A 22129-nucleotide genomic window follows, 5' to 3' on the forward strand; every position below is an offset into this window, starting at 1 on the left:
TATTTTACAAACTCTTTTATAGACTTTTTTCTTCATAGTCTAATTGGACAAAGGATCAGCCACCCCTGGGTGGATTTGCTAGAAATCCTAAACACCCATTGTCAAAATATTTTTCAACTGTACCATAAACATAGTTCTACAAGGTCGCAGGTGTTCATGGTTTACAGAACTTCTGCTAATCTCTTCATGAGAGAGAAAAATATCCCATGGCTTAGAAAGCAGCAGGAAAATTCCTTGCTAACAGCATTTTTGTATCCACAAATGGGCACACTGATTTGCACTTGTAATCTTGCAGCGTGCCATGAGTTTGTCCATCTGTCTGCCTGTTGTCCTCTCAGCGTTTGGTCTCAAAAACAGGTGCCATAGGTGCTGTGGTGGGTGTGTGCTTGCATGACAATCCTCTGCTACCTGCAGCAAAAAACCTCAGTTGTTTCATTCCCGAAATTTGCTCAGTACTGCCGTTCCCAGGTGTCAGAGACTGAAAATAGTTCATGCCTCAAACACTGATGAAAGTTTTGCTTATTGTAAAGAAGCTACAACCAAAGAAGCCTCCCTGAAGACTGGGACTTTGGACTGAAAGTCAAACTGCTGATGAGATAAAGGGAAACCCATTGTTCAATCAGCCCCAGCTGAGTCTGGGGTGGGGGGAGAGCACAGCTCACAGAAGCCAGGTTTACACAGACTCCCCCCCCAACCAAGTGGGGAGGAGGAGGTTTTGGGTGTGTGGCGTAACCTCTGGCCAGAGGCACTGAACACCCATCCTCTGTTACACAAACCGGCCCAGCTGTGGAACCCCCAAACCCACAGGCCACATCCACAGGACTTTCATGTGAGAGGCAGCTGAGGGGGAGTCATGATCCATCAAAGACCCCTCAAAGTGCTTCCCAGAGGCCTTGCACCACAGGACCGCATGTGATGCAACAGATCCAGAGACTGCCCCCCTCCCCCAGGGGGACATGCCTGGCCATTGCCCCGTCTTGAGGGTGTATTAACCCATGAGATTCCATGCTTTTCAGGAGTACCTTCACCACCAAGAACACCAGCTGGAGAGGATCAACGGAACATCGCTGGGATCCACAGAGTGGTGATATTTTCCTTATTCTGTCTCAGTCACTCTTTCTGTTCCCCTCACTTATTTTCTACTTCTTTCTCTCTCTCTCTCTCATATTTACCATCAAATAAAACCCATATTATTGTCACTGGCATGTGGTCTCATTTGCACCTTAATTTGGGCAGAGGAATTTCTAAAGAACCTTAATAATTGGATCATGACACCAGACCTAAAGTTTTCAGTTGCTCATATCAAAGGAATTGAATTGCACTGAGCTGTGTGCTGCATGTCCTGGCTGCATTGGCTGTTTCAGAGCCAGTCTCAAACTCTCCTATAATCTTCTAAACCAAAATCCGATCTGGCCAATATCTCCTTTCCATGCAGCAGTTCCTGGGCTGCAGCCAGACTCATGTGTAACATTCACCCCCTGGCTTTGGGAGGAGGAGCTGCTTGTGGATCTCTGTAGTTCTTGTGGACAGTGTCTCCTAGAGGAGATGCCCATATCCATCCTGGTCCCTCAGAGCAATCAACCGTGCAACGGGCTTTGGTGTATGTCATGTTGGCAGCCTGATTACAGGTCCTTGCTCTGGAGTTCATTAAACTGCAAGAATGAGAAAGAAAAACTAGTTCAAGAAAGCAAGGTGTACAAAGGTGTGTCTCTTCCTCATCCTCAAATTCCTGCTAAATAAAACTCCAAAACAATACAGAGTTTTATGGTTTCTACCAAAAGATCCACAACCATAGATACCACAAGAAAGGGATTTAGTCCTTTTCTAATTCATATTTCTTTTCCCCTAGCTACATCTACATATTCCAAAATTAGATGCTTATTAGGGATCACAGCACTCATGTATCTAATAAATATTTTTAGAAGGGCATTTAGTCTTGACTTAGCACTCAACACATCTATAGATAAGCCACCCAAAGAGTTTTTTATGCTTCTTGTGAAAAGATAAACATGTCTTATCACCCTTCTAGACTTATCTGTCCTCTGCTTCCAGTTATGGCATCTGGTGGCACTTTTGATGGTTTTGCAACCTCCACTGAAACCTGATGAGGACATAGAGGTGTTAGCTGGTTCTGATAATTCACTGAACACAGAAAAACATAGAAGAATTGTGGGAATCCAGAATACAGAGAATACTTCTCTGCCTGTTTTGAAGAGTTCTACCCCCCTGGACAACACTGTTTTTGACCTTCATCCATGGAGAAAATTGCCTAGCCTCTGGGAAGAATTAGAATCTACAATGGTGTAAATTAGGTCATAGAATACTATGTAAGATTGTCACAAGGTGAAAAATTTAGAGTTTTTGGGTTTATTAGTATAGTAAGTAGATAAAAGCAGAAAATATCAAAATGGAGGATTGTTGTTGTTCTCCAGACCTTCTTCTTCTTTTCCATCTACTCCATATTCTGTGGCAGAAGTGGTCTGGGGTGATTGGATAGAGAATTCCGCAGTTCCTGCCTGTGTGACTAGATGATTTATTAGACAGCGGTAGAAAAGTGAAAATATCTTGCATTTTAAGTTTCCATTGGGTAATTTACCTTCAAAAAGGCTGTGAAATCTTGATAATTTGGCTTTTGCTGCATTCTCTGCTTCATGCTATGTCTGGGTCACGTCAGTGACTTGTACTTTCCTGGTAAGACTTAATAAACAGCTATCTGAAGACTGAGAAACCCAAAGGTCCTGTTCGTCTCTGACTCCTGGCAAAGACTCTAAAAAATCTCCTCCATGAGGGGAGACACAATTAAGGCATGGACTGCATCAAAAAATAAGTGATTTAGGGTTCTTCTTTACACTGAAACCTTATCCAGCCTAAGTGGAGGCCAGAATTGCACCTAAAATGTGCAACCCAGCCCATGGTTGAACAAGAGAGCTGTGAAGTCCTGCAGTGGGCCAGGCTGGGTAAAAGCTTATTTGAAAACAGTTCTTTTACAGAATGATCCCAGGGAGACCTGTGGTTCTGGCAGGTTGCAACCCTGCAACAGGAGATGCCAAAACATCAATCCCTTTATTTTAAATAAACAACTCGGTGCTTCATGTGGGCATGAGCCCTGCAATACTCTTTTTTTACAGAGATTGCATTAGTTGACACTATTTTGGGCTCTTGAAATCCAGGTTGACTGTTGGGGCCTCGCAAGACCTCTCAGATTGTCTATTCTCCATTGCACACAGCTGTGGTGGATGGACTGTGTCAAGGGAAAGTGCTGGGAGATTTCCTCCACCTCTGTCTTCCATGCGCTGCAAGATAGGGCACTCAAGTCCTGCCTGCCCTAAAGCACAATCCCAAGCATGGCTGATGGGTGCAGAGAGGGACTTTTCTAGGTCTCCAGCACTGGGAGTTTGGTCATGGGGAGGAGAAATACCTTGCCATTGTCCTACCTGCATCAGGGTTTCAGCTCTGGCCACTGAGCTGCAAAGCAGGTGCCAAATTGGTGTTGGTGTCTCCAGAGGTGATGCCTTCTGAGCCCATGACATCCTGATCTAGATCTCAGTTCATGTACATGGATCACATGCCTGTGGTTAAGTCTCCTGGAAGTTATTTTTGCTGATAAGCACTTGGGACACATGCAACCTTTTATAAACACTCTGGACACATGCAACCACTTATAAACACTCCGGTAAGTGGGGGGAAAAACAAAACCAAAACAAAATTGCAACTTAAAGAGTAATGGGAAAGGCTATGCTCAAGAGTTTTATAGGGTTTAGTTATTTTTAGAGGAGGGGGAAAATGTGCCCATTTCTAGTCAGAGAGAAAAAGTAAAAAAGCAGCAAAAGTAAACATGTAGCAGGTTAATTAAGGTGCTGTGGGTTAACCACCGCAGAAAATAACAATGTCATCCGAGAGGCTGTTGCAAGACTGCTGTGCAGTAGTGCTCTCCCTTATTTCCCCAGACTCTTGCTTCTCCTTCCAGTAGGCTCATGCTGTGGAGAGACTCTGGGATCTACCTGGAAACTAAACAGAGGAGCCTGACTGCTTGCAGGCCGTTTCTGCTTGAGCTAGACATTTAACACTAACCAGAGAAGTGCTCTCGATACAGAATGGAACACTGCTTTTCTACCCTCTCACTGCTAATCTACAGCAGGTGCATTTGTCCTTACTGTGGAAACATTCGTTGCCATCAAAATTCCTCTATCAGTGCAGAAAGGGCTGAAAGCATCTCTACTGCCCATTCACAGTCCCACAGAAACCAGCTGATGTTGCATTTTCTGCCAAGCTCAGAGTCCATTGCAGCTAATTTGGGTTGAAGGGAATTCGTGATGCAGTCAGGCATGTCATGCTGTGTTTGGGAAGACTGTCTATCTTTCTACATGACTGTATGGAAAATCACGCTATGAAAAGCCAGTGTCCATAAAGGAGACTGAGGAATCCTGCAACTTTATTCGAATAAAGGGAGAGAGTCCGCCGGGGCACACGCCTGCAGGGTTTTCTCTCTCGAGGTTTTGGAGGGAGCAGCCTACTTTTATCCTAAACTCCCAGCCACATGTTGCCCTCTTCCTTTCCCCATTGGCTCAGGTACTAGGAAGGAACAGCTTTCCCAAACCGCCTACCACATATACCCCCTTGAACCTGTCATTTTACACCAAAGTTCAGAAACTCAGGGTTGTGCAGACTCACTTGTCTGTTTCAGGAGCCAAGCTGTCTGGGCTCTGCAATGAACCTGCTACTTGAAGTTAGTAAGACCCATTTCAAAGACGTTAACACCCATACTCTCATCCATGGAACGGTTTGTAAAGACATTAGCACTCATCTTCCCTCTCATGAGGATCATAGATCACAGAATAATTTGGGTTGGTACAGACATTTAAAGGCCATCTAGTCCAACCCACATGAGAGGGACCAATTTGATTTTTATTTATGCTTCAACATGTGTTACACATGAGGTGAAAAATTACTATAGGGGCTGTACACATGCTGGGAGCCCTGTCCCTGGGGAGACTTTGCCTGGCAGCCTATCAAGGGAGAGAAGGCTTCCACAATCGGGCTGCAAGCGACCCCCCCCTCTCCCCTCCGCCTCCTTGCCAGTAGGGCAGATCCCCGGATACCTGTAGGTACAAAAATGCTGTTAGTGAGGATCTTCTTGTTATTTTCTAAGTCCGTGAGAGATTTTTCTCTCTCACAGAAGAGGTCGCAGGGAATGTAAACAACCAAGCCACCTGCAACCTTGAAAAGTCTTGTTTATGGTATAGTAGAAAATATTTTGATAATGGATGTTTTAGGATTTTTGGCCAATCACCCCTAAGGGGTGGCTGGTCCCTTGTCCAATTAGACTATGAAGAAAAAAGTCTATAAAAGAGTTTGTAAAATAATTAAATAAATCAATCTTGCTGCACAATTCCTGCCTGTTGGATCTTCTCCTCCTCCTCCTCCCTATGGCTGCGGGACACGGTGATATACCATAGGAACCAGGCCTGCGGTAATAGATACCTAGGAAAAAATGCCTGGGAAAACAGGCTATGGGAGGAGCCTTAGCACCTAAAAGGAATTAACTGTGCCACAACCCCCAGATATTTTTCTTTGGATTTCTTGGAGGGAGTGGGGTCAGCTTGGCCCCCCTCCCCTTTTTCTTCCTGCGGGCCTTCTTCCCTGTCTGCATCTGTCTCTCTGCCCTGCTTCTCCGCTTCCCTGGGGCAGCCTGACGCCACAGCAACCCAGTGCTCCACTGTTTCCCCAACCGAGCAGCCACAGCCGCCGTGCCCCGCCTCTGGCAACCTGCAACTGCTCCATGAGTGCGTCCGTAGCCACGGCAACCTGCTCTTCGCGGACGGAAGAGACACGCAGCCTGCTGCTGTTTGAAAATCGCGCCTAGCCCGCCACGGGAGCCGCACACACTCATCGCAGCTTGCAGCACACACGCTCCATCTGCTGACCTGGTGCTAACAGGGCGCCCGGGGTACAGCGGTAATGATCTGTTCCGGTTTTCTGTTTCTTTCTCCGTCTCTCTCTTCCCCTCTTTGCTGCCTTTTCTATCCCCCTTCCGTAGAAACACTTCTCTTTCTTTATCAATAAACAGTTCTCAGATCTAATATTGCCGTGCTTGCACTTTATTTTTGTCCGAGAAATCTATCAAAAAGAATCCTCCCTGACTCCCCTTTTACAGTGGGATGGGACACCCCGATGCATGGGCAAGGATAATCAGGTTGCTCCAAGCCCCATTCAACCAGGCCTTGAACACCTCCAGGGATAGGGTATCCACAACTTCCCGGGACAACCTGTGCCAGGACCTCACTACCCTCACGCTAAAGAACTTTTTCTTAACATCCACTCTAAACCTACTCTTTCAATTTGAACCTATTCCCCCTTGTTCTAACATACAGAGTCTTGTAAATAGTTTTGCCCCATCTTTCCTGTAAGTTCCTGTCATGGCTTGACACCGGCCCAATGCCAGGCACCCACAAAGGTTGCTTACTCACTCTCCCCTGCCACAGCTGGGCTGAGGAGATAAAAAAAATTACCAAAGGGTTCATGAGCTGAGATAAGGACCGGGAGAAAACACTCCAAGGGCAAAACAGGCTCAACTTAGAAGTACAAAGTTAAGTTTATTGCTAACAGAATGAGAAGTAAAATAAGCCTTTTAAACACCTTTTCTTCCCCCAACCCCTCCCTTCCCACCAACAGCGCAGGGAGACAGGGCGTGGGGGTTTTGGTTAGTTCGTCACCTGAGTTCTTCCACTGCTCGGGAAGAGGAGTCCTTTCTATTTGAGGCTGCGGGGTCCCTCCCACAGGAGACAGTTCTCCGTGAACTCCTCCAGCCTGGTTCCAATCTCACGAGCAGCAGTCCTCCCAAAACTGCTGCAACATGAGTCCCTCCCACGGGCAGCAGTCTTCCCAAAACTGCTGCAACATGAGTCCCTCCCACGGGCAGACAGTCCTCCCAAAACTGCTGCGGCATGGGTCATTCTTCCATGGGGTGTAGTCCTCCAAGGACAGGCTGCTCCAGCCTGGAAGCAGGGGCCCCCTCTCTCCACCCAGTCTCCCAGTGCATTGCAGCCTCCTCCAGGCATCCACCTGCTCTGGCACGGGCACCTCTCCCAGGGGCTGCAGATGGAAGTCTGCATCTGCCGTGGATCCCCATGGGCTGTAGGAGGACAGCTGCTTCACCATGGTCATCACCACTGCAGAAGAATCTCGGCTCCAGTGTCTGGAGCACCTCCTCCCCCTCCTTCTCCACTGACCTTGGTGTCGCCATGTTGTTTCCCCCACATGTTCTCACCCCCTCCTCTTCTCTGGCTAGAAAAAACTGTGTGAATTTTGTTTTGATTTTCTTCTTAAATATGTTATCACAGAGGTGTTACCACCATTTCTAATTGGCCCAGCCTTGGCCAGTGGCATGTCCATCTTCAGAGCCATCAGGGATTGGCTCTGCTGGACATGGTGGAAGCTTCTAGCAGCTTCTCACAGAGGCCACCTCTGTGGCCCCCCACTACCAAAAACCAGGCCATGCAAAACCAACACAGTTTCCTTCAGGTTCTGGAAGGCAGCAATTAAGTCACCCCAAAGCCTTCTCTTTTTTAGGCTAAACAATCACAATTCTCTTAGTCTTTCCTCATATGAGAGGTGCTCCATCTCTCTAATCGATTTGGTGGCTTCCTCTGGATTCACTCCAACACTTCCATGTCCTTCCTGTCCTGGAACCTCAGAGCTGGATGCAACTCTGCAGGTGGGTCTCATCTGAGCAGGACAGAAGGGCAGAATCCCCTCCCTCCCCTACTGCCCACACTGCTTTTGAAGTGCATGTGGCTGGGGCATGTCCAGCCTCTCACCCAGCAGCATCCCAAGGTCCTTTTCCCAGGAGTGATCCTTGCTCTGGATCTGTTCATACCTCCCCTGGATTGATACCAGGGGTCACCCTAACTGAGGTGCAGCACCTTCCACTTGGTCTTGTTAAACCTCATGAGATTACCATGGCTCCAATTCTCAAGCCTGTCCAGGTCCCTCTGGATGGCTCCATCCTCCAGGTGTGTCACCTCCATCACTCAGCTTGGTGTCATCAGTAAGCTTGCTGAGGCTGCACTCAATCCCTTTGTTTGTGTCATTAATGAAGATGTTAAATAGTACAGTACAGAACAGAACCCTGAGGAACACTACTGGTCACTGATGTCCATCAGGACTCTGAAGCATTGACTGCTATGCTCTGGATGTGACCATACAACCAATTCCTTACCCATCTTGCAGTCCACTTGTTGAATCCATCGCTCCAGTCTGGAGAGAAGGATGTTGTAGGGGACCGCATCAAAGGCTTTACAGAAGTCCAGATAAATGACATCTGTAACTCTTCCCTTGTCCACTGATGTAGTCACCCCATCATAGAAGGCCATTGGGTTGGTCAGGCAGGACTTTGCTTTGGTGAAGCCGTGCTGGCTGTCGAATCACCTCCCTGTCTTCCATGTGCCTTAGCACAGCTTCTCGGAGGATCTGTTCTCATCTTCCCAGGCACAGAGGTGAGGCTGACATGGTGGTAGTTCCCAGGGTCCTCCTTTCTGGCCTTTTTAAAGATGGGTACTATGTTTCTCCTTTTCCAATCACCTGGGACTTCACCTGACTGCCGTGACTTTTCCAATATCATGGAAAATGGCAACTAAATCAGCCAGTTCCCTCAAGACTCTGTGATGCATCTCATTGGGTCCCATAGACCCAGGCACATTCAGGTTCCTCAGGTGGTCATGAACACGATTTTACAGTGTGAGGGGCTTTGTTCCACCAGTCCCCATCCTGCTGTCCATCCATTCAACAGGTGCAGGAAGAGAGGTTGTCATTGAAGACTGAGGTAAGAAAGTTTCCAGGCATGGGCATCTATCACCTCTCTGGGCAACTTGTGTCAGTGTTCCACCATGCTCATCACAAAACAACCTTTGTCCTGATATCTAGTCTGAATCTACCTTCTTTTAGTTTAAAACCATTACTCCTTGTCCTGTCACTAGAGGTGCTACTAAAAACTCCATCCCCAAAGGCTGTGCAGTTTATCTGCTCAGCTTTAGGGTGACTTCAAATCCAGCTCAGCTTTAGGATGACTTCCTTCCTATGGTACTTTGAAGTCTGACCATGGAAGTCATCCTGTTATTCCTTCTGTATTGCATGTGCACAGGGATCTGCAAAGACATAGGATGAAGCACACTCCAGAGAATAAATGCTCCTGCACAGCGTGAACAGGGCAAATATCCAATGGTAGGAACACAAACACCTCATATACAAGTACGAAGCAAGAAGTGAGAGAAGTCATTCCTGAAATTTCCTCTCTGCTGAGAGAGATGGTTGTGAATAATAAATCTGTTTGGGCACATTCTGCAAAATGAGCCATTATGTCTTTCTTGTCTGGTCTCACCTGTTGTTATTTCTAATGTTTATTCTTCCCAAGATGAGGCAGGATTTTGCATCAAAGTAATATAGTTGCTTTTGACAAGCTTCCCCATCCTGTAACCAGGACTTTGTTGTAAATGACCAAACATCAGTTAAATTGAACTGTACTTCATGAGAGGGTGGTTGTAGTGATGCCTTTTGGGACTACCTAAAAACAGATACCAGACAAAATTAAGAGAATAAAGAGCGGTTATATTTATTGAAGGGCCTTCAGGTACATTTAGGGCAGACGAAGCCCCCCCAGGAGCTACACCCAAAAATGGACGACAGGTCAAGGGTTTTCATACTTTTATAAGCTTGGTGCATTTGCATACTGGGGGTTAATCTTCCAATTAGCTTCAGGTAATGAAGTAATTTACCAAGTAAATTACTCCAACTCACCCCAACTCACTTTTGTTTACATTTCTCGGGGCCTGAGACAGTAAGGTGTCCTTGATTCCCAGGCCTATAGAGGAACTGTTTTGTCTGACCAAAATGGAAGAACAGTAGCTAACACTCTGTGTGGAGTTTAGAGTTACACACTAAAGAATTGCAGGATCACAAATGTATGAAAAATATAAAAGCTAAAATCCTAAGACATCAGTAGTTTTGTGGGTTTTTTTTCTTTTAAAGGGAAAAGCCACCAAAAAAAAAATTGAGTGTGTGATCAGCAAGATTTTATCAGGTGAATGCCAAGGAATTGGGTGATGGTTGGGGTTTAGCCCCAGCTGGAAGCTCAGTCCCACACAGACACTTGCTCACTCCCCTCTGGTGACATGAGAGAATAGGGAGAGTAAAAGTGGGAAAACTCGTGTGGTGGGAGAGAGGCAGTTTAATAGGTAAAGCAAAACAAGGAGTTCATTCACCACTTCCCACGGGCAGGCAGGTGTTCAGCCATCCCCAGGACAGTCGAGCTCCATCATGCGTGTCAGTGATGCCATCACTCCGAATTCTTCTCCATTCCTCCTTCTCCCCTCAGCTTTATATGCTGAGGATGATGCCATATATTCTTAGGTCAGTTGGGGTCAGCTGTCCCAGCCATGTCCCATCCCAGCTCCTTGTGCACCCCCAACCCCCTCACTGGTGGGGTGGGGTGAAGAGCAGGAAAGGCCTTGGCTCTAAGTCCTCCTCAGCAATAATGAAAACATCCTTGTGTTATTAGCACTGTTTCCAGCACAAATCCCAAATGTAGTAATATACCATCCACTATGAAGAAAATTATCTCTGTATCAGCCAAACGCAGCACATTGATTTACAATTTGCAACACAGTTCAGTTAAGTGTCTGAAACAGAAAGCAGGGGGGAAGAGGCTGAACTGATCTGTTCTTCTAATGAGTTGCACTTTGCTTCAGGGAAAATATCCTCATTTCAGCTCAGCTCTTTACAACACCAAGACAACAAGAGTTTTTAGAAAAAGGTGTTTTTCAGTACAGGTCAATGAATGCTAATTGCTCAGAGATGTAATATTCTTCTCATTGGGTTTTTCAGCCACAAAATCCCTTCAGCTCTCAGTCAGGTTCTTAGTTGTTGAAACTCAAGAAAGCTTTCAGGATTACAGCACGAATTTTGCATCAGCTGAAAAACTGCTCACACCTGGATGCTTAAAAAGAGCAATTATATATATACATATATGCATATATATAATTAGCTCTTTGCAGTCCAGGCCCATAGCAGTCAATAGCAAAGCTACTGATTCCATGGGCAATCCAGCAGTGCGAACTTGCTGCCCCTATTTTATTTCTATTCCCAGAACGTTCCTTTTTTATTGTATTTTTCATAAGTAAATCTCTGCCAGGCCTTTCCTGGGTTCCTAGTAATGCATTTAACAGTAGCACTGCAATTCAGTGACCAGTTTACGCTACAAAAAACTTAGTAAAATCTTTGTCCTACGAAAAATGTCCCAAACAAACCTCTTTCACCTCATCTTGCCAGAACTGAAAGTCTCCTAACACTGCTTTAAGCACAAGAAATCTGGTAGATAATATTTGAATCTCACTTACTGGAAAGGGGGAGGTGGGGAGGCATGTTAGCTTTGGCCTTGTTTCTTGTCCAAGTTTTTACTTTCATTCTGCAGAGGAGAAGTCCCCGTAGGCAGAAGGACCCACCCAGCCCCCAGACTCCGGCAGAAAATTATTAGAAGACTTAAGAGTAATGAAAACTGTTGTAAACTGTTTGCTGATGGTTACACCATGATGGATGCTGTGCCTTCTCCCCGAAGGAGTATGATGAGATAGCCAACATGCAGTCTTGTTCGTCATGTTCAGTCAGGAACACATCTGAGGGCAGCTAATAAACTTATCTGCATCAGATAAAATTGCCAATCCTACCCTCTCCTTGCTCCCTGCCCTCGCTCCCTCCCCAGATCAGTTGCATACATCAAGCCAAATAAATATAAATGCATGACAAAGTTCATTTGAGTAATTGAAAATCAAGACAGAACAGCGTATTTTTCATCAATGTTATCCCAGGAAATAAATTCCCCCACTTCAGATTTTAACATAGCTTATCATAATCACTGGTAATAGCAACCAAATGTTTTTCATTTGTTAGATTTTAAAGGGGGCTGGGGGAACAGTTTCTTGGTTGAAGGCTCATCAAGTCTAATACTGAATTAGTGTCAGGGGTCATTTCCACTTTATGTTGCATTTCTGATGAGCAGTTTTTGCTGAAGTACCTGGCTTGGCTTAATGACTGCAAGAAAGAACATGCTGTGAAAGTCAAGAGCGGTGTTGGAGGGGAAGGAGACTGGGCCACTGTTCTGGGATTCATCACCAATGAAATGCAAACCTTCATCCAAAGCAGCTCTTAACAAGCAATTTTTCCAAAGAGACAGAGGACTTCTGGAGATCCCGTGTTCTGTCCCTGTCTCTAACATTACCCAAAGTGTCTTTCCAGGTATTCTGAACTCCATGGATTTCCGGCATTTGTTTGTTTGTTTTTAATGGCAGCATGCAGTGGGAGAGTGTCTTCCAAGACTTTCCATATGCCAACCAGCAGTTTACTAATAGATCCTTGAGAATCTGTTAGTGCTATTTTGCTCACCTTTCCACTGTTCTCCCGTTCCCTGAGGTTCCTGATAGGATGCTGATCAGTGAAATAAGAATTGGAGCTCGAAAACCTTCATTACCTGTAGAGGAATTCCTTGTGGAATGGGGGCATATGATACCAGGAGAGCTTGGGCACCCCAGGGTTGTTGCAGAAGTACCTCTGATGGGGCCTCAGGCTGAAGATAGGCTTGCAAGGCACCTGCTAGCCGGCAGCCTTGAACAGCCTTGGGAAAAGGTATACACTGGTCAGCTCACCCGCTGCTTAGAGGCTTTCTCGTGGGAAAGGGGCATGAACTTTGCAAAGTATAACTTGGTGTAAGTAAACAATAAAGGGGAGCATGATGCTCAGATCGTATCGGTGTTCGTGTCATGTCTCCAGCTGATTGCCCTGCACCCAGGACGCCCCCCCGCTAAACCTGGTGCCCGAACGGCAGGGACCCGAGTGAATTTTGCTACATGCAGGTTCGCTTAAAGGTGGTAAGACTTCGACTCGTATTATTGGTGCTGAAGCCTGGGGAATTCAGAGCGGGTGGCCCCAAAGCCAAGTAAAGCCAGGGGCCCAGTCTCAAAGCCAATTAGAAGGCCGGAGGATAAGCTCCAAAACCGAGTAAAGCCGGGGGCTAAACCTCAAAGCCGAGTGGCCGGAGACCGCAACTTCACGCGGCCAAGTGAGTACCTGCAGCAAAGAAGCTATGGATTACGAGGCGGGGACTCAACTCCTAGCTAGTATCCTCTCTAAGAGAGGTGAGATTTTGAAAGACCGAAATCTGAATACCCTCGTTACGTGGGCCCGGGAACATGGATTATTGAGTTACACTTCGCTTTTGTTTTCGACCGAAGCGTGGTGGGAAGTAGGGAACGAATTGTGGCTGTCCACTACTGAGGGTGGAAAGGAAGCTAAAGAAGCTAAAGCTCTTGGCTTAACCTGAAGATCCGTAACTAACACTCTCGCAGAGATGAAAGCCGAAAGGACAGTGGCTGCGGCGGCCATTGAGGCTTTGGGGTGTGGTGGCTCTGGGAAGGGAACAGACGGGGGTCTTACGAAGCCGCGGCTGGGGACCAGGGCGGAGTCCAGAGTTGCACGGTTCTTTGGGCTGGCTGCAGGAACACTGATTAAGGGCACAGCAGCACCCGTACGCTCGCTGCAGGAGTTGCTGGACTCGGTGGGGAAGGAAGTTACCCCTCTGACGTCTGAGAAAGAAATGGCTGTGAAGGTGGAAGCAGAGCCGCCCGACTCAGGGGGCGGGGTGCAGGCGGGCAAAGGAGAAACGAGCGGTCCTGGTGCTCAGCTGAAAGTGGTGGCAGAAATGAGCGGTCCTAGCTCCTGGCCGAAAGCGGCGGAGCGCAACCCCCCTCTGCCAGACAGCGGAGCAACATATGACGGCGAAGCAGCCTCTGCAGTTTCATCGCCCGCAGAGCCAGAGCCAGCCAGAGCAACCGGGGGTCAGCCCCAAGAGGAGGAGAACCACAGAGAGATGATGCATGAAGTAATCAAAAGGCTTGCTGAATTATCTACACAGCAGGACACGCTGGAATCCAAGGCCTGTGATATTACACCATCAGCACCGTGGCGTCCTGTGGCCCCACCAGTCAAGTTAGCATCCAGAGCTCCTACGTTCCCATCAGGAGAATCAGGGACAGTGCCTACAGCCCCTCCCTTCCTGCGAGGGGAGGTGCAGCCATTGTCTCTGTCAGCCCCGACGGGGAGGACTGACCCATTGTGAAGGAGATGGAATGGAGTTATCCATGATGCAATCATTGAGGGTGATTGGCATGCAGTGGATGCCCTCGCTTGCCCTGTACAGATACAAGGGGACACTGCAAAGTAGGAACCCCATGACTGGAAGCTCTTGCAGCAAGCCAAGCAAATGGTCACCACGCATGGCTTGTGGTCTGAAGCTGCACGAAGCATTCTGCAGTTTATCTTTACAGCAGGTGTCCTGTGTCCAAATGATTGCATCGGCATCGCCCAGTTGTTGTTAACCCCTTCACAGTTCCTGCTCTGGGAGCGAACGTGGAAGCGGCTAGCACAAGAAGAAGCTAGCAAACACCAAGGTGACACACAAGACCCACTGTATGCACTCCAAGCTGACATGCTAACTGGGAGCAGGACTTATGGAGCGACGGTGACGCAGCTGACCATGCCCATAGTCATTCATCAGTTGTCACAGACTCTTGCCCACAAAGCCTTGTTGTCAGTACCTGAAAAGATGAAGTCTCCCCCGTTTGCAGCAGTCCGACAGGGGCTGTCAGAGCCATATGACCATTTGTCAGCAGCCTTAAAGGATGCAACTGAGCTCTCTGAAGAGCTCCAAGAGCAAATGTTCCTAACACTTGCCTTTGAAAATGCTAACAGGCAAACTAAGACAATTCTTGCTATGCTGCCCCAGGGAGCAGGAGTAGACGAGATGCTCGTGCGTGCTACCTGTGCGGAACAGTCATCTCAAACAGCTGCTTTTACTGCAACGCTGCAGAATGTCCTGCAACAACAGGGACAAGTCATTGCCACAGCACTGACCAAAGGGGTGCAAGGACAGAAGGGGACGAAGGCTGCTGGCCCACCTCCTGGTCCCCGGACGGGCAAAGTAACCTGTTTCTGATGTGGTGAAGAGGGGCACCTGAGACGCGCTTGCCAGAAACCAGTGTGGTGCCACAACTGCAATTCCGGCAACCATGCCACCATAGCATGCCATCGTGTGGGAAACGGCCAGCGCAGCATGGTGGGGTCTCGCGCCAATACACAAATGAGCACCCCAAAGAGCCACCAGTTGAGTGCAACCCCGGTGGTTTCCTTCACCAGAACCAGCCAGCCACCCGAGGGAGCCTCGGAGTGGACGTGGCAACCTCAATAGAAGTCACACTGACGGACCACCAGGTCACCCTGACCCCGACCACAGCCAAGGGCCCCCTGTCATCAGACGGCCCTCGTCTGGGTGGCCTACTCGTGGGGCAGTCATCAACCAGCTGGCAGGGAGTATTGGTGCTCCCTGGAGTAATCGACGCTGACTACACCGGTGAAATTAAGATTATTGCCTACGTGCTGCAACCACCTCTGACTATCCCACAGGGCAGTTGCATTGCCCAAATCGTCCCCATTCCCCTAATGACCAACGGGGGGATCAGCAACAACAATGTCCACGGAGACCATGGGTTTGGGTCCTCTGGGTTTGACATGTTTTGGACATTGAACCTGGCCCAGAGACCTCAGCGGCAAATGATCCTGCGAAAAGGGGCAGAAGCCATCAACATACAGCCGCTTTTCGACACAGGTGCTGACGTTACCATAATCAACCAGGCGGTATGGCCACCTGGTTGGGGACTGGAAAAACCAGCAGCCACACTGGTAGGGGTGGGAGGAACACAAATCCCCCAAGTAAGTGCAACCCCAGTTACCCTAGAATTTGAGGACAATCAAACCATTGTGTGTCGCCCCTATGTTACGAAGCTGCCTCAGACCCTGCAAGGCTTGATTGGATGTGACATCCTTCCACAGCTAGGCCTTGTGCTCACCACAGACCAGCATTTATGCTGATGGCTGCTGCCGATCAGCCGCCCATATGGGCTCTCACCTGGTTAACAGATGACCCTGTTTGGGTTGAGCAGTGGCCGGTAACAGATGAAAGGCTGAAGATAGTAGAACAACTTGTTGCAGAACAGCTAGCGGCAGGACATCTCAAGCCTTTGGCCAGCCCATGGAACACCCCCATCTTTTTAATCCCAAAGAAGTCAGGAAAATGGCGCCTCCTTCATGACCTTCACCAAGTGAATGCGTGTATGCAAGCTATGGAGGCACTGCAACCTGGGCTACTGGCTCCTACAATGATTCCAGAGGGATGGCAAATCACTAATTGACTTAAAAGACTGCTTTTTTACAATCCCACTGCATCCAAAGGACACAGAATGTTTTGCCTTTACAATGCCCACAAAGAATCGTAGTGAGCCTGCTAAGCGCTACGAGTGGGTTGCCGTACCCCAGGGAATGAAAAACTCCCCCATGCTGTGTCAGCTATATGTTGACTGGGTGCTCTGTCCAATTCGATGATGTTACGCAGAAGCACTCATCTACCATTACATGGATGACATCCTGATATCTACTGCCACAGAGTTCTCAGACCAAGAGATGCAATGGGTCAGAGAACACTTGCATGAGATTGGATTAGAGATTGCCCCCCAGAAAATTCAGCGGACTGCACCATGGAAGTACCTGGGCTGGCTCATATCAGACTCGCAAATTAGGCCCCAAAAGATTGAGCTACACACAGAAATCTCCACGCTCCATGATGCGCAACGGCTGTTAGGAGATCTGCAATGGGTCTGCGGGGTCACGGGAATCACGAACGCCGACCTCGCCCCCTTCCTGCCATGGCTGCACAGGACGAACGCTGCCGAGCCTCAAGAATGCTCCCCGGACCAAGCAGCGGCTCTCACCAAGGTCGCAGATAAGCTGCGGCACACATGGGTATCACACAGAGAAGAAGGAGTCCCACTCGCCATTCTCATCACCCTGATCAGTGCAGCAGTTCACATGCCATCATCCATCAATGGCAAAAGAAAGAGGGGGAGGACATCCGGATTCTCGAATGGATCTTCCCGCCGACTCAGCCATGCTTCAGACTGCAGTCCAGGGTAGAGATGGTGGCATTTTTAATCCAAAAGAGTCGTGACCAAGTGGTGGAGTTGGACGGCAGAGAGGCAGAGGACATCAGTACACCAGTCCGAACAGGGGACTTGGAGTGGATGCTACACCATGCGGAGGCACTTCAAGAAGCTCTGCTCGGATTCACCGGCGTGGTCCATGACAAGTGCCCACAGGGAAGGCTGGCACAGTTGCTGGGATGCTATGAGTGGCTGGACCGCCCGCTGAATGTAGAACAGCCAGTACTAGGGTGCACAGTGTTCATGGATGTGGGGAGGAAGACGAAGCGGGCTGCCTGTGAGTGGAAAGAGAATGACCACTGGAAGACTCATATCATAGTGGGAGAACGGGCTGACAGCTTGCAAACACTCGAACTGCGCGCCGTGATATGGGCCTTACAACAGTGGTCGAAAGAACCGGTGAATGTAGTCAGCGATTCACTATATGTCGTTGGAGTAGCCCAACGGATCCATGATGCAGAAATCCGGTGTACCAACAACGAATATCTGGGCAGACTGCTCATTACATTGTGGCACACCCTGCAACAACGGACACACCTCTACTGTATCCTGCACGTTCGAAGCCACCAGTGGAACATTGGGCTGGGAGAGGGCAATGCCTGTGCAGATGAGACGGTGACCTGTGCCCCCATAGTGCATCTCCTGCCTGCGAACACTTTTGAGCAAGCCAGATGTAGCCATGATTTGTTCCACCAAAACGCAAAATCCCTGCAGAGACAATTTAAGATTCTGCTGACAGAAGTGAAAGGCATAGTGCGGGCTTGTCCCTGCTGTAGCCATCAAGGCCCAGGGCTGGGTGTGAGAGTTAACTCCAAGGGTCTGAAAGCCCTCGAACTCTGGCAAATGGACGTCACTCACATCCCTGAGTTCGGTCGACAGCGCTATGTCCATGTAACAATTGACACCTTTTCACACTTCCTGTGGGCTACCACTCAGACAGGAGAGAAGGCATTGCATGGGGAGCGGCATCTGCTCTCGTGCTTCGGAGTAATGGGGGTACCCAAAAAGATCAAAACGGACAATGGGCCAGCATACACTAGCGGTCGCCTAGCAAAATTTATGCAGCAGTGGGGGGTAGAACATATCACGGGGATCCCACACTTGCCCACCGGTCAGGCAGTGGTAGAGAGAGCCCACCATACACTAAAAGAATATCTGGGCCGACAGAAAGGGGGAGAGATGGAACCAAGTAAGCGGTTAAGCAAGGTGCTGTTTACATTGAACTTCTTCTCTCTGGCCGGGGATAGGGAGGAGCCTCCAGTGGCAATCCATCATCAGACAGTTCATAGGGGAATCGAGCGGGCCCTTCCAGGAATAAATGTGTCGTACCGTAACCCTCGAATGGGTTTGTGGGAGGGTCCCAGCCCAGTGCTATTTAATGGTCGAGGATATATGTGTGTTTCCTCCTCAGGAGGACTGTTGTGGGTGCCCAGCAAGTGGTGCCATGCTATGCATACAGGACCCTGAAGCGAGAAGGCGCAGTCAGCATCAGATCCTGAGGAAAGTGACGCCACTACTTCAACAGCTGGAATTCCGGGACCCTCGTCCCGAGAAGCCTTGGGAGAGGCTGAAGACACGGCTGAGTGAAGGGGCTGAGAACTTGCCAGATCCACCACTCCGTGTAGCAGGAGAAATAGCAAGACTCTATGGCGAACATAACAGCTGCCCAGGGCGGTTCCTAGTGACTTGTGGTGGGTGTCGGGGAACCCTCTCTGAAGGTGGAACCAAGAAGGGGAGTTGCGTAGATTCTTGCATATAGCACCAGACACAGAGATAGAGTGGGGAATTGTTTTGACTGTCTTGAGACAAGGGCATTGGCGGACATCTTCGATCAGCTGTCCGCCCATTTAGATCGAGTGAAGGCAGTACGGAGTGTTGCAGTGTTAGGGTGAGAGTGTAACACACAGGTTCATGTCCCACGGCAGCGGGAAGCGACAAAGCAGCGCTGGGCCCGCAAACATTCTGAGAGGTTTGCTTCTCGTAAGCATCCTAACCGGGTCCCATGCAACGTTGACAACAATCCAAAAGAGACAAAACATGTGGGTCACCCTAGCTGAATTAACGGGGCAAGACTCCATGTGTCTGAGCCTGGCCACGCCAGGGCACCCATTTCACACCTGTTTAATCGGGGTCCCATATTTTAACCCGCAAGACTTCCGAGGGATGCTAGACAATAGCTCCCTGATAGGGAACGCCACAAACAATGGCAAGTGTTCAGGGCTGATCGGACTTAAGCCTGCGCAGCAGCGTGCCTGCTGGCAAGGTGCATTCTTGAAAAGTATCAATGTCACCATGGGACCACCAGAAGAGTTAGATCTAGTGGGTTCCACAAACCAAACTGGGGATGGTTACATGACATTCGAGCCTCCCACTATCAGTCAATTAAATGTTAATAGGCACCTTTGGGCCACTGTTGACCCTCTTGCAGACTGGTTTCTGAGAAACTACGAGTCCGAAGCAATTTACCCCCAAATCAACCTCACGGGTCAAGCCCTGAAGCGCCTCCCCAGTGGTATGTTCTTAATATGCAGGGACCACGCGTGGAATGGGATTCCAGCCAGCTCACATGGGGGACCGTGCTACTTAGGGAAACTCACCCTGTTCCATCCAGGCCTGCATCAACTCTTAAATATCACCCACCGCACTAAAACCAGGGTGCGGCATTCAATCCATATGCTCCAGTGTAAAAGAAATGAAGAGTCTGTCTTTTGGAGTCATGGTATAATTTGGCTAGCATCTATGTTTGTACCTGGTGCTTCAGCAGCCAGGGCTCACGCTATTTTGCATAAACTTGCTTGCTGGGCGAGGGATGAGCTAAACATAACTTCGCAGATGCTTGACAAGCTAAGTGCATGCAGTATTACAAAATCGGGCTGCCATTGATTTTCTACTACTAGCTCATGGCCATGGCTGTGAAGAGTTCCAAGGTATGTGCTGTATGAATCTTTCTGACTACTCTGTCTCCATTCACAAGCACCTCTCTGACCTCCAGAGGGGCCTACACAACCTTCGGGAGACAGACGACCCTATTGGAGATTGGCTTAAGAGCCTGGGTATCACCGGAAGGGTGCGTACCTTGGTAGTAGAAGGCTGCCAATTGCTATTTGTAGTTATATTAGGCTTAATAGTACTTGGGTGTATTTTTTCTTGCCTTAAAGCTGGGCTGCGAAAGATCATCGACCAGGCCTGGGTTGCCCAAAAAGAAAATGGGGGATATGTAGAGGAATTCCTTGTAGAATGGGGGCATATGATACCCCAGGAGAGCTTGGGCACCCCAGGGTTGTTGCAGAAGTACCTCTGATGGGGCCTCAGGCTGAAGATAGGCTTGCAAGGCACCTGCTAGCTGGCAGCCTTGAACAGCCTTGGGAAAAGGTATACACTGGTCAGCTCCCCCGCTGCTTAGAGGCTTTCTCGTGGGAAAGGGGCGTGAACTTTGCAAAGTATAACTTGGTGTAAGTAAACAATAAAGGGGAGCACGATGCTCAAATAGTATCAGTGTTTGTGTCGTGTCTCCAGCTGATTCCCCTGCACCCAAGACCCCCTGCTAAAATTACCCTAAGTAATTTAAACTTGCTTAATACTGTTTTATGACACAGTGAAGGCCGCACATGGCAATACTGAAACTCTGACTCCTTATTAAATGAACAGCAGTATTGTCACACCGATGGGAACCTTTACCTTCTCAGCCAAAACTGAGAACCTCTTCCTGGGAGACACACTGCATAATCCACTACATGTAAACTCCCCATGGATGCAGGGAGGAGAAGGTTACAGAGGGTGGTGAGGGTGTGAAGAAACATCCCTCCAGGTCTGGCATCATCTGGGGTGCATCAAAAATGGAGCTAGAACATGAAGGGTGATCCTTGTAAAGCAGGGAGTTGGGACTTAAGAGGATGATACAAATTCTGTAGAGTTTGTTTTTTGGTTTGTTTTTTTTCCCCAAAATCTCCATTTCTTCAGAGACAGTCTTCTCCTCTGGAATTCATAGGATTTTTGCTGCTGCCTCTAAGGGAAACACTTTCAGACTTGTCATTCTACAATCTGAGAAATGGTTTGCTCATTAGTTTTGTTTCCTCTTCCTTCTGCAAATGTGTGCTGGTTTGAAGGTAAACCAGTGGGAGAAATTAACCCCGCACAAATACCTTATGAGAGATTTCAAGTTGGAATTACCATTTAATAGGAAAATTGCAATAAAGGAAATAGTACAGAAACTTGTCAGCTTAAACTGACAATTCAGAGTACAACCTGGCCCTTGTTGGTCGGGGTGGTGGTGGCAGTCCAATTAAGCAATGGTTGCAGTGCTGTTGAAATGATGGTTGTGGTCTTGTTGAAAACAGTGGTCCTGTGGAAGTTCCCCTCTGGATGTCTGGTGGTGGTAGTGGTGGTGGTGTCCAAAGTCCCCAGACCTCAAGGTTATATGTGGTCAGGTTCAGGTGATACCTCCTCCAGGGCGGGGAGTTACACAGTGGAATGATGTAATTCTGTGAGTAATAGAATATTTTTGGAGTCCTTGCAGCTGTGAGTTCATGATGGCCCATTAGCAGGGATGACCCCCTTCAGAATGGGTGTGACTGTGTTGATATCACAGCTGGGTCATTGTTAAGATGAGGAAACACTGCCTTGCAGGGTTTGGGTGTGCACTGGGTGGCTGTTGCAAACGACCCACTATTAACAGTTCACCAGGAATAAATAGTTTGGTTATACCTATATTGGCACACTTTCTCCTGTAACCAAGTCCTAATTTTTTAACAAAAAAAAAATCATCACAGCAGAGTGGGCTGAAGTTGGGGAGCAGGCTGACCTGCCAAACTCCAACCCATACATTTCAGTAGTTTTTAATTTAATCATCATAACAATAAAAAAGGGCTTTGGAGCAGAATGTCTCTCAGTCACAACAACATCTGGCATGTTTGTGTCCTGGTGGAGGACTGGCAGCCATAACCCATACAGGACAAGTAAGATCATGGCTGGCCATGGGAGGAGAGCTCTTTCCTAAGGCCTGAGCAGAGAATGTTGAAAGGTAGCATCATCCAGCC

The 22129-nt window shown here is 48.3% G+C and overlaps 1 long non-coding RNA gene across 1 annotated transcript; it reads right to left on the bottom strand.

The window, feature by feature from the left end:
* Positions 1-1197: 1197 nt before the first annotated feature.
* On the bottom strand, positions 1198-6878 carry LOC125322151. The gene is made up of 3 exons (XR_007201872.1): positions 6714-6878; positions 3435-3584; positions 1198-1652 (listed from the first exon to the last, which is right to left on the bottom strand). It is a non-coding gene; the product is annotated as an uncharacterized LOC125322151 (long non-coding RNA).
* Between the last annotated feature and the right edge of the window lie 15251 nt (positions 6879-22129).

The sequence above is a fragment of the Corvus hawaiiensis genome, chromosome 2, assembly GCF_020740725.1.
Source record: "Corvus hawaiiensis isolate bCorHaw1 chromosome 2, bCorHaw1.pri.cur, whole genome shotgun sequence".
Taxonomy (NCBI): Eukaryota; Metazoa; Chordata; class Aves; order Passeriformes; family Corvidae; genus Corvus; species Corvus hawaiiensis.